The sequence below is a fragment of the Cupressus sempervirens genome, chromosome 4, assembly GCF_028749045.1.
Source record: "Cupressus sempervirens isolate cs-2001-9-10 chromosome 4, ASM2874904v1, whole genome shotgun sequence".
NCBI classification, from domain to species: Eukaryota; Viridiplantae; Streptophyta; class Pinopsida; order Cupressales; family Cupressaceae; genus Cupressus; species Cupressus sempervirens.
Window position 1 is genome coordinate 38,926,652 of NC_143121.1, and position 15,512 is coordinate 38,942,163.

The window sequence follows — 15,512 nt, forward strand, 5'->3', positions numbered from 1 at the left end:
ATACCTCAACCGTCCATGTTTCAATGTTTACTTTATAGATTGTAGAGAATTGAGAATAAATATTTGTTAATTGGGTTCACAGTATATCCCAAAAGTTGAAGTTTTTAATAAGATTTTTTTTTGAACTTTGTTCCATTTGAACTTAGATAAGGAATACAAGCTTACTTATATTTATTTTATTTCATTTTATTCCGTTCATAGGGAGTTGGGGATTGGGATTGTTCCATACAGTCCTTTAGGCATGGGTTTCTTTAGCACAGGAGGAAAACTTCTTCAAAGTGTGATAGATAATGACTTCGTAAGGTAAAGGATAGGATTTTCTTTTTCCATTTGATGTTGAGTTCAAACATTGAGACTGAACAACAAAGTAAAATCTAAACAAAAATCTACATGACAAGACTGACAATAAAAGTGAAAATTAATTTGATTTGATTTTGTCATTGTTGATTGTTTCATATCATAATAATTGATCTGTTAAACAAGGGAATCTGAGGTTTTAAGGTGAGAATCTTGAGCGGAACTGTAAGGTTCCTCTTCACACATACTTATTAACTATGAATTCCTCTATAAAAATTTGTTGTATGAGAATTGGATGGATATGAAGTTATGTTTTATATTGTGAATGCCATAATGAAACTGAGAGCAGTTGGCTCAACCATGTTTACACTTAGTGATTGAAGAACTATTTCATCACCTTGACTATTTAAAACATTAATTGTTACTAACAATGATGCTAGGTGCTTTCACCTGATAATGAGGTTTGCCAATTTTGGTACCTCAATGATTAATTGGTATGCTTTCAGATAGTTCATTTTATCTTATTAATGATGCTTATGATATGCATACCTAACAATGATTATTCTAGTAATTCGATCTAAATTAATGCTTATAAACATGTATGATGAAGTGAACGAATGCGAACTAACACTTTGAATTTTTCCAAGTTTAATGATTAGAATAAGATGGATAATTGAATTGTGGAAATGAATGCTTTTATTAATGTGAAAATCTTGATGCATATTTTATGAACATATGTTTCTTGAACTACTGATGGGTGCAATGAGTGTGTAGGTAATCTAGTCGGGAAATCCAATGGAGAGACAAGCTGAACCCCTTGTTTTAAATTTTGTTATCCTTGTATTGTCCATCTTTAAAGGGTGTTATTTGATTTTATTTTTTCCCCTAACTTTTATGTGTTCCTACCAAGTCTCTAAGGCTTAAAAATGTTAAATTTAAGCACCCATGGGTAAGGGTATGAGTTGAGGGTACTTTCCACCCACTTTTGCCACCCTAGTTGACTTTTAGGGTCACTCAAAAATCCCATTTATGGTTGATTGCGAAAATGGATTGTCATCCACTTGAGTGGAACTCAAACTCCACCATAAGGTTTCATGAAGTCTAGTTGAGGGAAGGGATCCCTATTTAGTGGATTTTTGGAGAAAGTTTTGGGGGGGTCACCCAATCTTGAGTTTTAAAAAAAGTTTGGAAGATAGTTGGAGATGGAAGGAAGAAAAGGATAAGCTCTTCTCAAACCTCCGTTGTTACCATAACTCCTTGGTGAAGGTAGGATTCTTGGCTCTTGTGTTTTGCTTTCTCCATGTTTGATCATGCTTGTTCTTGCATATAGTGTTGTGTTGTTACATGTTGCTTGCTTGTATGTTGGGTTGATTTGGAGGGGTTTTTGTGTTGTTCTTGATGTTTCCTTGTATGTCTTGATGTATTGTTTTGAGGGGTTTTCATGGGGTGTATTTGGCATTACTCACCCTTGGATAGGGAAGAAGTGGCCATGTTGGGGGTAGGGCTTTAGTTGGACCTCAATGGTGCAGAGTCTCCTTTCATGGTGAGAGGAGGGAAAAAAAAAGGGTAGGGTGTATGGGCCCCTACCAGTCATCACATACCTTGTTGATATTGTGAAAATCTTGAGTATAGAAAGCAAAGAAATTTCTTGTTGGATTGGCCCCGAAAGGGCATTTGTGGAACAAAGAAAGTTCCTAAAATTTTAGCCCCGAAAGGGCTATGTTAAGGTATGGTGACTGACATCTCCCATTGGGAAAATCCACCTCCCCCCCTAAATAGGGTCCTATGGATGGATCTATTGTGTTAAAACGGGTTGGGTGTATGTTGAATTGTTTATTTGTGTTGTGTTGAATCACCTTGGGTCAGCTCTTGTTCTCCTTGTGTTTCCATGAAGATTTGAAGTTAAAAGAAGGAAGTCTTGTGAAGAAGTTTGAAGAGTTTATCATTGAATTGTAAATTATATGTAAATTATATTGTGAATGATTGGAAATGACATCGGGTTTTCTTATTGGTTCTTTCCCGATGGAGCCTTGAACCAGGATACATAATAGAAAAGAAAATAAAAGAGATTATGAAATCTACCTTGCAATGTCTTCTTGTGATTTCAAATTTGGGTTATGTAAGTGAGAAAATATGATGATAGATGATGTCTTGAATTATAAAATTTGCAATTTTTTTTTAATCATGGTAATGAAAGGAAATTGATGTGTTGAGTTTTCAATTTGATGTTTGGAGTATTGTCATGAAATAATAATCCTTCTTGAGATCACCAAGTTATCTCTTTCATTGTTAAGTTCCATTAGGAACACAATTAAATTTGATTAAGAATTACCCATCACCTTTTAAAATTCTGATTATAGGATCATGTTCCTTGTCAAGTTCATTAAGATCAAAAAATCAATTTGATTAAGAGATTTTGGTATTTCATTGATTTCAAAATAAATAGAACATACATCTTGATGTATGATAAATAGATAGCAACATAAATTATGAGATGAAATACAAAAGAAATGATATCCTTAAGAGCTTTTTGTTAATATGCTTGTTGATAGGAAATCAATGTGACAATAAAATTGATAAATTTCTATGTTGTTCTTTTAATAATTCATATCATGCCAATACTTAGTCAAAATTGGTTTTCTAACAAAATGTGCACCTCCAGGCCTAAAAGACCTCTCTAGAAAATGTATGGAAAATTTTTTTATTTTCCACTTCATTGTCACAGAGTATATTCTTCTAGATGCCCTTTAATTATCATTGTCCCTTTTAAACAAATGCAATAACTTAATTACAAGATAAATAGATTTCATATGGCTAATATCTTACCTCAACTATAAAACTTTAGTATTAACTACTCTAGAACATCCTATCTAGTCACCCTCCCCTCCTCATGTCTACATCTTCCTAGGCGTATTCTATGGTTGGCAGGTCTGACATAACTTACGTTGCAAGTCAATGGGATTGGGGAAGCGCATCACCTAGGATGTGATTGGGAAGAGATGGCTGTGGAAGACAAAAACAAGATTATTAATGCAAATCTGTCACCCTTTGTGTTAGGCACCAATTTGGGAATGAGGGAAGAGTTGCTCATTATACATCTTCAATGCAATTACGAATGACATCACCCTGTACCTCCTCCTTAAGCTTTGCATAGTAGGAAACCACGTGGGTGGAGGCGGCTGTATCTTGTTTGGTGGAATGAAAACTTTTTGTTAGGTGGGTTGTATGTAAACTCTTCATTAACCTTGGGGCGCCCTCCTTGCGTACTTCTTGCACAGTGTCAGGTGGGGTACACCTTCCCATAGTGCGCCAGTCAGTGCTTAGGGTAGCGCATGGGGGTATGGGCTTAGGCGTGGGTAGATGCCACGTGGGATGGCTAGTGGGGTAGGATGGGGCTTAGGGAGTTAAGAAGGGAGTGTAGGTTAGTAGTTTTAGATTTTACTTTATTAGTTGTTGTTAGTTAAGTTAGTGTTAGGTTAGTGTTAGGTTGTAATAGGGGTTAGTATGTGTTGAATAATTTTGAAGCAAGTTAGAATATGATTTATAGATAGTTACTTTTGTACATTGTTATATTTTTTTAGTTAAGTTTTAAATGTAAATTAATTTGTTAGTATAATTTGTAGATTTATAAATTAAGTTTTGGAATTATAGTCTTAGTAAGTTAGTTTAATTTACTTAAATTATAAGTTATTTTAAAATCTAACATGTAGTTATAAATTTAAGTTAGTATAAAGTGAAATTTAGTTTGGATCATAGTATTAGGAGATAGTTTTAATTTTATTTAAGTTTTAAAGTTTTAATTTTGTTGCTTAATTGTTATTGGTTAGAAGTTATATTATGGTTGTTATTTGATAATTGTTTTAAAGATATGTGTTAATTCAAAAGAGTTTAGTTTAAAATTAGTTTAGTTTAGTTTAAAATTAGTTTAGTTTTGTTAGTGTTAGTTAATAGATTAGTTTGGTTGCAAAAAAAAAAAAAGAGAAAAGAGTAATAAATTTAGAAAGTTTCTTCTAATAATTTAAAATCAATAGTGAATATAATGTTAAATTAGTAATAGTTATAATCAGAAATCAATTAGTCTTAATTTAAAAGTATAGATGTAAGTTAGTTCGATTTCGATTCATTCAATTGTTAGATATTATGGATATATTCATTAATTTAGATTTGATTCCTTTGAATTAATTTTTAAATGTATTTAGTTTTGGTATTGAAGTAAGTCTGAATTTTTGAGTACTAATTAGTTTTAGATTTAAGGTTATTGTCTATTTAAAATAAGTTTTAATGTCGATGTTATTTGGTTAGTTGTTTCTTTAAACTAATTTTGTAGTCATCTGCAGCATTATTTAAATAAATTTTACCATAATTTTATCGATATAAATCTAATAATGAAAGTTTCAAAATCTTAATGATGTAATCGTCTTCATGTTTATAATCCTAAAACGTAATGTAGAGAACCTATACTTAAATTACGATCGCAAAACTTATCTAACATGAGTATTATAATGATTATAATATGCAGTATATAATGGATGATAATGTTTACCTCTAATTCTATGTGTATATCCATGGTGAATTAGATTTTGGATTAAAGTTTTTATACGTAGTTAGCATGAGTTGAATAGTTAAATCTAATTGATCTTTTAGTGTTCAATCGATTAAATATTGGATAGTAATTAGAAAGTTAGTTTCCATTACTAGTATAATATGTCATTTAAGTAATGTTGTTTGATTCAATTTGTTAAAAGAAGTAATTTAGTATTATTGTGCTAGTAACTAGTAATTACTAAGTTGAATCTCAGTTGTATTAAAGTTGATTGTAGAGATTAGTCACTTAGTTTAGTTTTAGTTTGTAAATATTAATTAGTTTTGATTTGATTAGTAAAAAGGTAGTTTAGATGTTAAGAAAGTTAATCATTATGTTTGTAAACATAACAAGTTATGTTAGACTACCCAAATAATGTGATTCGTTCTACTTAGTTAAATTTAAGACTAATTTATATTGTTCTTCAAATGATTTAAAATTATCGTTGAGATCTTAATGTGACAACGAACTAAATGTTATTACAAATTTAATAACGAAAATTTACTTTACCGATGCATTTCTTCATGTGAGTATAATTCAGGATGAGTGTAGTAAATCTAATTATTGCGAATCAACTCTTAAACCCTAGTGAACCTAGTAAGTTTTTTTTTTTTTTTTTTTTTTTTTTTTAAATTGTGTGTGTTTTGCCCTTACTTTTTGGGCATGACAGGAACCAAGATCTATTCCTAAAGCTAAGTAAGATTAGTTTAAGAAAAGGGTGCAGCCCAAGCCAAGTTGCTCTTGCATGGGTTTAAGACTAGGGAAATGATGTTATGAGCAGCAGTAGTTGTGGATCATTTTAGACTTGTGACATGCAAAGTATCCATTTTATGTTAGTTTAAGCTTCACTTGGTTTCAAGAATACTATAATATTCTCTACTTAACAAGGCCAACCACATGAAGGTGGAAGCTCATCTGGCCTCACCCCCCTACCCCTAACATCAATCTAAAGTACCCATTATCATCTAATTACATACTTCATTCATTCATTCATCCATTTATGAACTATAACATTCAATCAATACAATCACATAACATTCATTAATATGATATAAAATTCATTAATACACAATACTAATCAAAACTTCATTAACACATAATAATATTCATTAACATAAAATAAAAATCTATATTAATATGCATCATTCATAGATAATTACTTAAAACAAAGTTCTTTCATTATCCAACAAGGTTTATCAAAGAAGATTTTTAAAACATCATTTCTTTCTTTCTTTTTTCTGAGCTCTCTTAAGAAAAGTTCTCATAGGAGCATCCATATCTACATCATTCTCCTCCTCTTCTGGCATGTGTAATGTCAAATTACAATGGCTCCTTCTCTTTGGAGGAGCAGGAGGTTTCTACACTAAAGGGGGCTCTATTGCAAGAACAAGTGAATGGGATAAATTGGCATACTCTTTTTCTTTTTCTAACTACTACAAGTTTGTAATTAAGTACAAGTACAACATAAAATGCATTTTTCTTACCTAAAAATTCCACATCATGTACATTAACATTTTGATCTACCACCATGTCAACATGTTGAACACTTGGAACATGGTCCACTCCTTTAGCATGATGTTCAACATGCTCTGAAATATTAGAAAAAAGGATACATGTCAAATTCCAAGTGAAGATGTTAAATTTTATTCATAATTGCATAATTAATTTCCAATAGCAAATTAATACCTCCACCACTATAATGCACATCATGGCCTTCGTCACGAGCAGGTTCTGTGGTAGGATATGAAGGTTGCAGTAAAATGTTATGCACATTGTTATGTAGTCAATTTACATTTAAAACTAATGCCAAAAAAGAATCTTTTCAACTATTTAATTTCATTTACTTTTCATCTGACCAATTTACCTATGAGATATCATTTGGTGCACTAGATTCTTGGGCAAGGCTTACAGATTCTTCATGTAGGCGTGCAACCACAACTTTATAGCCTTCCTTCAAGGCAATTTTTCTATCTTCATCTGTGACCTCCACATTGAAATCTATGCCTGTATTTTTTGCCTGATAACATCATTTTTCCATGTATGATTTCATTAAACAAAACTGTTTGCAACATTATATTTTTAAAAAAAAAAAAAATCATTTCTCTACTTACAAGTCAAGACTAGAGATTCATATAGCCACTAAAGCCAAGTTTGTGTTGGCCAACCTTTTATACTCTCACTTTTGTAGCCACAGATGTGTCCTACAATCTATGAAAAATTTCAAACATCTTAGATTATATATTTACAAATATCAATAATTAATGCATGATTACAATGTACTTAATACTATAATGAAATACCTCTTTTTGCCCTATGCTGCTTTATTATCTCTATCTTTACATAGCCTTTTCTCCTTTGCATCTTCTATTATTTCATTCCACTCCATCAGTGGAATCATAGGAGGATAGTCATACTTTGGGTTATCCTTAAGAGCCCTTCTATATTGATCCCTTACAGTCTTTATATGCTTTGTTGCTCTTTTCAGAAGCAGGCCAGCGTCAAAAATGTTTTTCCCAAATTTCTCCTCAATAGATGCAATCAGTTGATTTTTTAATTCCATCGCTTGTAAATTCCACCTTTTTAAAAACAAATAGATTTTTAGATCAATAACTTTAATATATTACAATAAATAGAAGAAAAGAAAAATTATGTAGCAATGATATGAAACTACATACCTTTCACGTATGGTGGGTCCAAATAGTCTCAATGTCATATGAAAAAGATGTTCAAAGAAAGCATTATTACCTACAAAAATATAAAGGAATTATCAGTCCAAAATGATTAATGTAAAAGTAAACTAAGTTTACACTTTAAATAATATCATTTTTAAAGCATCTAGAAGATTTCATTCTTTTAATGGAAACATAGTTTTCTTATTTGGCAACAATGTCCTTTCATACGAACCAGTACTAATCACACAAATTGCTCTAGGAAATGGATCAGCTTTGGTAGTACTACTCTCTATTGGTCTATCAACTGAAACATCATAACAATTAAATGACAATTTTAGTACTGCTCTCTGTTGGTCTACCTCCATGCCTATGTCCATGTCTCTCTATGTGTGGGTATATATATATATATGTATGTATGTATGTATGTATGTATGTATGTATGTATGTATGTATGTATGTATGGTGTGTATATACATGTGTGTGTGTGTGTATGCAGGCTTCTGAAGACATCATTTAAGCAATGATATGCTGCTTTGTCATTCATCAACTTGTAGAAAGACATTACAAAATATAGAAAAACAAGGTTTTACCAGTTCTAGTTGGCATAGACGATGATGTTTGCATGGCCCTTGTTGCCGACAATGTAGCAGACAATAGTGGATTTCCAACCGAAGGAGGAGTCTACACTTCATCATGAGCTAAAGAATAGGATATTATTAGCAAAGAAATTTGCAATGGATAAATATCTAATGGGATACTAGCAAGAAACATCCACAAAAGAAAAGGTAAGTGTTATAATGTTGATCAAAACAAACAAAGTGTTACTTACACAAAGGTACTGCACAACAACCCTGACCATGTTCACCATGTGATGTTGCAACTAGCAAATATGTCTATACAAGAACGCATAAAATTAGAGATCATGATCCATAAGATACTATAAAATATTAATATCTATTGAACTTCTATTACTGCTTTAGTCGAATTACTGCTTACCTTCAAAGATTGGATTCTACGGTCCAATTCTATTCTTAGTTCCTCTTTCTCCTCACTTCTGTCACCCTTGATGATAATGTTAGCAAGTTCATCAATGTATCTTTGTGTAATTTGTTGGGTGATGAATACAGGGTCAGTACTAAGGCCAATGTCATGTAGATATGATGCTCATATTTTAGATTGCATTTGATCAACGATCATTGTAGCTTTTTCCTATCATTTGTGACATCAAATATTTGTATACTTTCGTCAAAATAACTCCAAAGCCATAAAGAAAAGAACATAATAATGTGACATTTGTTTCTATATTAACATTAAAATTTACAATAATTAATGTTTACCTCTATTGAAGGTGTCTGAGATGGTGCATCCATATCACCCTATGAAAAAAATTAGTAAGTCTTAGAAATCAGTAGCGAAATTAAACTAATAGACTTACCAAAAAAAATATTAATAATAAAGTAGATTGTATATGTAAATCATTTGTCTTAATTTAAAAATTTATTGTCACTAATGTTTATATCTAAAAAAATATTTGACATGTTCTACTTAATGTTTATATGTGCACATATGGTTTGGAAAGAAATATTTGGTCATACAAGACCCCATCATAGTTGACATTGATCCTACCTAGACATTTCATTGATCATCATGATCTTCATCCATGTCATCATCATCATCATCATCATCATTACCATCATCGTACTTGTCACTTTGATCATCGTTGTCACCACCACCATCTTCATCACCATCATCATCCTCTTGATCACTATAATCATCATGACCATCATCGCCATGATCATCACCATGATCATGATCATCATCAGCATCATCATCATCATTATCACCATTATCATTAGCATGACCAAAATCATCCCCATCTTCTTCTTCTTCATCGTTGGGTAACTGTTGTTCCTGATAATCATTTACTTCCTCTTGTGCTTTTTCAATATCTTCTTCTTCGATCACATTATACTTTATCGACCTTCCTCTTGGGTCATGTCTAACAACAATTGACCAACTTGGTTTGAGTGGAACACTTAAGTAAAACACTTGCTCACATTGGCTTGGAAGAACATAGGGCTCATTTTCGATTGGCTCAAATGACCTTGTATTAATCATAGTAAATCCACTATTGTGTTCAATAATAGTCCTATCGAGATCATTTCGATTTAGTTGTAACCTAAACTAGGATAAAAGCACAAACCTGTGTCACCTTTTGTGATATCTTGTACCATTTCAGCGGCAACCCTTTCGGCCATAACGGTTTCGGTCGTACACACATGGCAGTTTTGCATACCTACGTGGCACGTACTGTTTCGGCTGAAATCGGTTCGGCCGAAAGGGTTCTGGTCGAAACCCCGAGCCAGAATAAAACTTGGCGCAAACCTCTAGCGGTTATCATTGTTACTGTTGCGGTTCCTGAATGTTTGGAGAGTGGGTTAAGGGTTTTGACCGTAACTGGTTGGTGGTTTTTTCCTCTCTATTTTTTAATAGTTTTTAAACATATTTTTTGATTAATAGATGTTAATCGTACTTAAAATAGTTGTTTTTTACGTATTTTGTGAGTGAAATGCTTTAAATTATTTATTTTTAATATGTTTAAATTATTTTAATTATTTTAGATTATTTTAGAATGGTATTTAAATTAATTTGCTAGCAAAAATGTAGTTAAACATGAGATAAAAATGTAGAAAAACATTAATTAAAAGTTTAGAAAAATATTGGGAAAAACATTAGGGTAAAATATAGAAAAACATTAGTTAAAAGTGTAGAAAAACATTAGGTTAAAATATTAAAAAAATTAGGTTAAAATATAAAAAAACATTAGGTTAAAATTTAGAAAAACATTAGGAAAAACATTAGGTTAAAATATAGAAAAATATTAGGTTATGAGGTAAACATGTAAAAAAATATTAGTAAAAAATGTCGCAAACTTTTAGGGAACATTATTCAGTTTCTAACATAACTTGATGGATCTAGAGGTGAAACAATAATATCTTATGGTGAAATTAATTTTGACATTAAATACACCTTCTAACATAACCTTATATTAACTACAATCATAACCCATACCACATTCTAACCATAACATAGGCCCTCTACTAACCGAATGAACCACACTTAGATATTGATGTTGTTCATTTTAGCAACTAGTTATTGTTAGGTAATAATGATTCTTACATTACCAAATGACACATAATGAGCTCATGATACATTTCTAGGTATTTTTATCCATATATATGTTAAGGGGACCTAGGGACTCCTACTAGGTCATTACGTCTGTTATAGGTTGTAATAGGTATTAATATGTTTACTAGCACATAATAGGTATTGTCAGGTAATAATGAGTCTTACATTACCAAACAACACCTTACTTGATCACTTATGTCAACTGCGTTTTTCAATACGTTATCCATACATGTGTGTCTTAAGGGGACATAGGAGTCGTAATAGGTCATACTATTTTTTATAGGTTATAATAAATCTTAATATGTATTATTAGGATACAATAGGTCTTATTAGGTAATGATGATTCTTACATTATCATATGACACATAACAACCTCATGATACATTTTTAGGTATTTTTATCCATATATATGTTAAGGGGACCTAGGGACTCCTACTAGGTCATTACGTCTGTTATAGGTTGTAGTAGGTATTCATATGTTTACTAGCACATAATAGGTATTGTTAGGTAATAATGAGTCTTACATTACCAAACAACACATTACTTGATCACTTATGTCAATTGCATTTTTCAATACGTTATCCATACATGTGTGTCTTAAGGGGACATAGGAGTCGTAATAGGTCATACTATTATTTATAGGTTCTAATAAATCATAATATGTATTATTAGGATATAATAGGTCTTATTAGGTAATGATGATTCTTACATTACCAAATGACACATAACGACCTCATGATACATTTTTAGGTATTTTTATCCATATATATGTTAAGGGGACCTAGGGACTCCTACTAGGTCATTACATCTATTATAGGTTTTAATAGGTATTCATATGTTTACTAGCACATAATAGGTATTGTCAAGTAATAATGAGTCTTACATTACCAAACAACACATTACTTGATCACTTATGTCAACTATGTTTTTCAATACGTTATCCATACATGTGTGTCTTAAGGGGACATAGGAGTCGTAATAGGTCATACTATTTTTTATAGGTTCTAATAAATCTTAATATGTATTATTAGGATATAATAGGTCTTATTAGGTAATGATGATTCTTACATTACCAAATGACACATAACGACCTCATGATACATTTCTAGGTATTTTTATCCATATATATGTTAAGGGGACCTAGGGACTCCTACTAGGTCATTATGTCTGTTATAGGTTGTAATAGGTATTCATATGTTTAAACTAGCAAATAATAGACTGACCAAGTACTATCAACCTTAATAAAACTATATCCCATTTACTTTATTAACATTATTAACTCTAATTCAAACTACTAAATTAAGTCATGAGTTCTAAATTGTAAATTAACATTTGCTAACTAAACTCATTTACTTATCTAGTAACAAATTTTTCTATCCCTATGTCCTAACTCTCATCTACACTCCCCATAATCATCAAAGCATTTACATCAAAATTTAGATTTTAGTCAAGAATTATATTTTTTTATTGCATGTATGTATATGTGTGCACTTAGTTATCATTTAATCAAGAAATTTTATTTTATTTTTATTGCATATACATGTACATGTACGAATATTTATTTTTCACATTTGCATGAGCACATTACAATGTACATTAGATATGGTCTCTAAGATAATTTGTTTTAAAAGACATATGTATGTTACATGATTGTTCATTTAGCACCATACATTTAATGTTGTGTATTTATATGTAGATGTGTTTCAAATTAAATTTAACTTTTAATTATTTTAATTTAAATAGACTTGTATGTTTATATTTGTATATATATGCATGTGCAGATCTCTAGATATTTATCACTCAGATTGTAGCTTCACATTCATATTCTCATATTTATTTTCATATATACATTATGGCATCCAGTTCTGGGGATCGTGCTCCTACATCCTCAGGGGATGCCAGTGTTCATGGTGGGGGTCAGAGTGCTGAGTCTGGTACAGCACGTAGAGCGACCTCCACCCATGATAGACAGTAGTTATTTAGAGATACAATGGCGAGATTATCTCATGCTATGCAAGTTTTGGATAGCTCACTTTCCTCTTCTACCACCCTCCCTAATAGGAAGAAGGTTATAGCGATGCGAGAGGAGTTATTTTGTATGATTCAGATAGTTGAATCATACAACCCTTTTGATGATATGAGCATTGAGACATTTTATTCTTCTTTATCTCACAGTGTCACTGGCACTGTGAAGTACACACAGATTGATACTGAGGTTTCCAATGGCATGGTGAAAACCATGTTTCCATCTTATGCAGATCATCGTAGAGTTAGAGGCTACTCTGTGATGAAGTGTACTGATCCACTCATCGCACCATTGATGTATCCTCGTTGGTTGGCTACTCATCATAGATGGCCACAGAAGGATGAGTTCCCCCTATATTTTTGCAAACAATTATTTGCAAAATTTCATTTACACTATGATGTTGACTATACAGATTATCCAGGGTATGTTGGGCAGGGTCAGGGGAGACTTTCTGGTAGATTTAGACCCGTGGACACTCCTGTGCCCATTAACAAATGGGCAATGGTGGGTCCAAACCTTTTGGTTATGCCGAGAGGTCCACAGATGGCTACTACAGATGAGAGTGTTCCTAATGACACAATTAGGACACAAATTTTTTTGAGCATCGCCACTGTCACCACACAGTTACACAAGATTTCTTCTGATCGATGTAGTCGATATATGTTGTGATCTCGAGGTACTGCTCCCACAGCTGCATCATCTAGCACACCTGTTGATGATGATTATGGAGTTGCAGACATACCTTCTCCTGTAGACATTTTTGCAGTCTTAGAGGTGGATGCATTGCATCGTTTGGCATCATATTTAGCATCTGATCTTTTAGATGCATATCGAGCATTATCTACACTCTCATGGATTCCACTTCATGACATGAGCTCTTAGATTAGACATATTTTTTCACGTATAGTAGTTCCAGAGGATTCACAGAGGCAGGAGGACATTCCTACACCTTCTACTACTCCTACTGCTACACAGGCCCAGGCTACAACACCAACCCCAGCTACTCAGGACCCTACAGCACCCCCCCCTACTCAGGATCTCAGTGGCACCATACAACTTGGTATATTTACTTCCATGCTTTCATATCAGGGCCGCACTATTGACTTGGATGCTGATACTATTTTTTCATTACATGATTCAGATATTAGTCAGATCGGCAGAGCATTACATAATGCTACGGTAAATATCTCTATATGTTTAGATTTATTTTTATTATAGTAAATAATATGTCTATATGTTTAAATTAATGTATATGTGTGTGTTTGTGTATGTGTTATAGGGTTTGAGTGATAGTATGTTATGTTTTGCTAATCTGCAGACACCGACAGATCCTACACGTCGTGAGTCCCAGGTATGTTACAATTTATATATATATATATATATATATATATATATATATATATATATTTGATTTATATACATGTAGATCTTGATATAATTTTTTTGTACACATAATTAAATGGCTCACTTGTTATCATTTGACACAGGGTTCAGATGCAGCTGATAGACCCTTTTGGGGACAAGGCCCAGGATCAGGAGGGGGGATGTAGCTGATTAGATCATATGTGGCCTTTTATTTTATTACGCACATGTTATGTCTAGATACATATTTATATGGACAGTTTGATGTTTTATATGTTATTTCCATGTGCATACATTTTATATCCAGACACTTTGATGTCTTATATGTTATTTTCAGATACATGGTTTATATGGACACTTTGATGTTTTATATGTTATTTCTAGATACGTGTTTATATCATGGACACTAAATGATGTTTTATATGTTATTTTGAGATACATGCTTATATGGAGATTTTGATGTTTTATATATGTTATTTCCAGACATTTGATCTACATGATCTATTTTTATACATTTAATATGGGTACATTATATTCTCTAGATATATGCACATGTATGTTATTGATCTTTTAATGTAGATGTCTATTTTATTGATCTTTTGATGTCTTCATCTTTTATGCAACTTATGTATGTGTTATGCACATGTTTCTATATGTTATTCATATTTTCAATATTCAAGTTTACATGTATATGTATAGTTATTCATCTTAATGCCTTAATCTAAGTGTAATTAACTATATAATTTTAATGGTCGATGTACATAACAATATAACATATATTTAATGACATGTCTTAATTAACTGTATAATTAACTATATTTAGTCTAATTATATTTAATGTAGATCATGTATTAACTATATTTAATGGCATGCCTTAATTAACTATAATTAACTATATTAAATCTAATTATATTTAATGTCTTAATAATTAAGTCTATTTAATGACTTAATTAACTCTATTTAATGACATGCATTAATTAACTACAATTAACTATATTTAACCTAATTAACTATAACTAACTATATTTAATCCTATTAACTATATTTAATCTAATTATATTTAATGTCTTACTAATTAACTCTATTTAATGACTTAATTAGTTACTCTATTTAATGACATGCCTTAATTAACTATAATTGACTATATTTAACCTAATTAACTATAACTAACTATATTTAATCTAATTATATTTAATGTCTTAATAATTAACTCTATTTAATGACTTAATTAACTCTATTTAATGACTTAATTAACTGTATTTAATGACATACATTCATTATTAACTATAATTAACAACATTTAATTAATAAAATATAATGTACATGTAATTATATGTAACATAGTTCATATAACATATACATGTAATCTTAACATAACGATTAT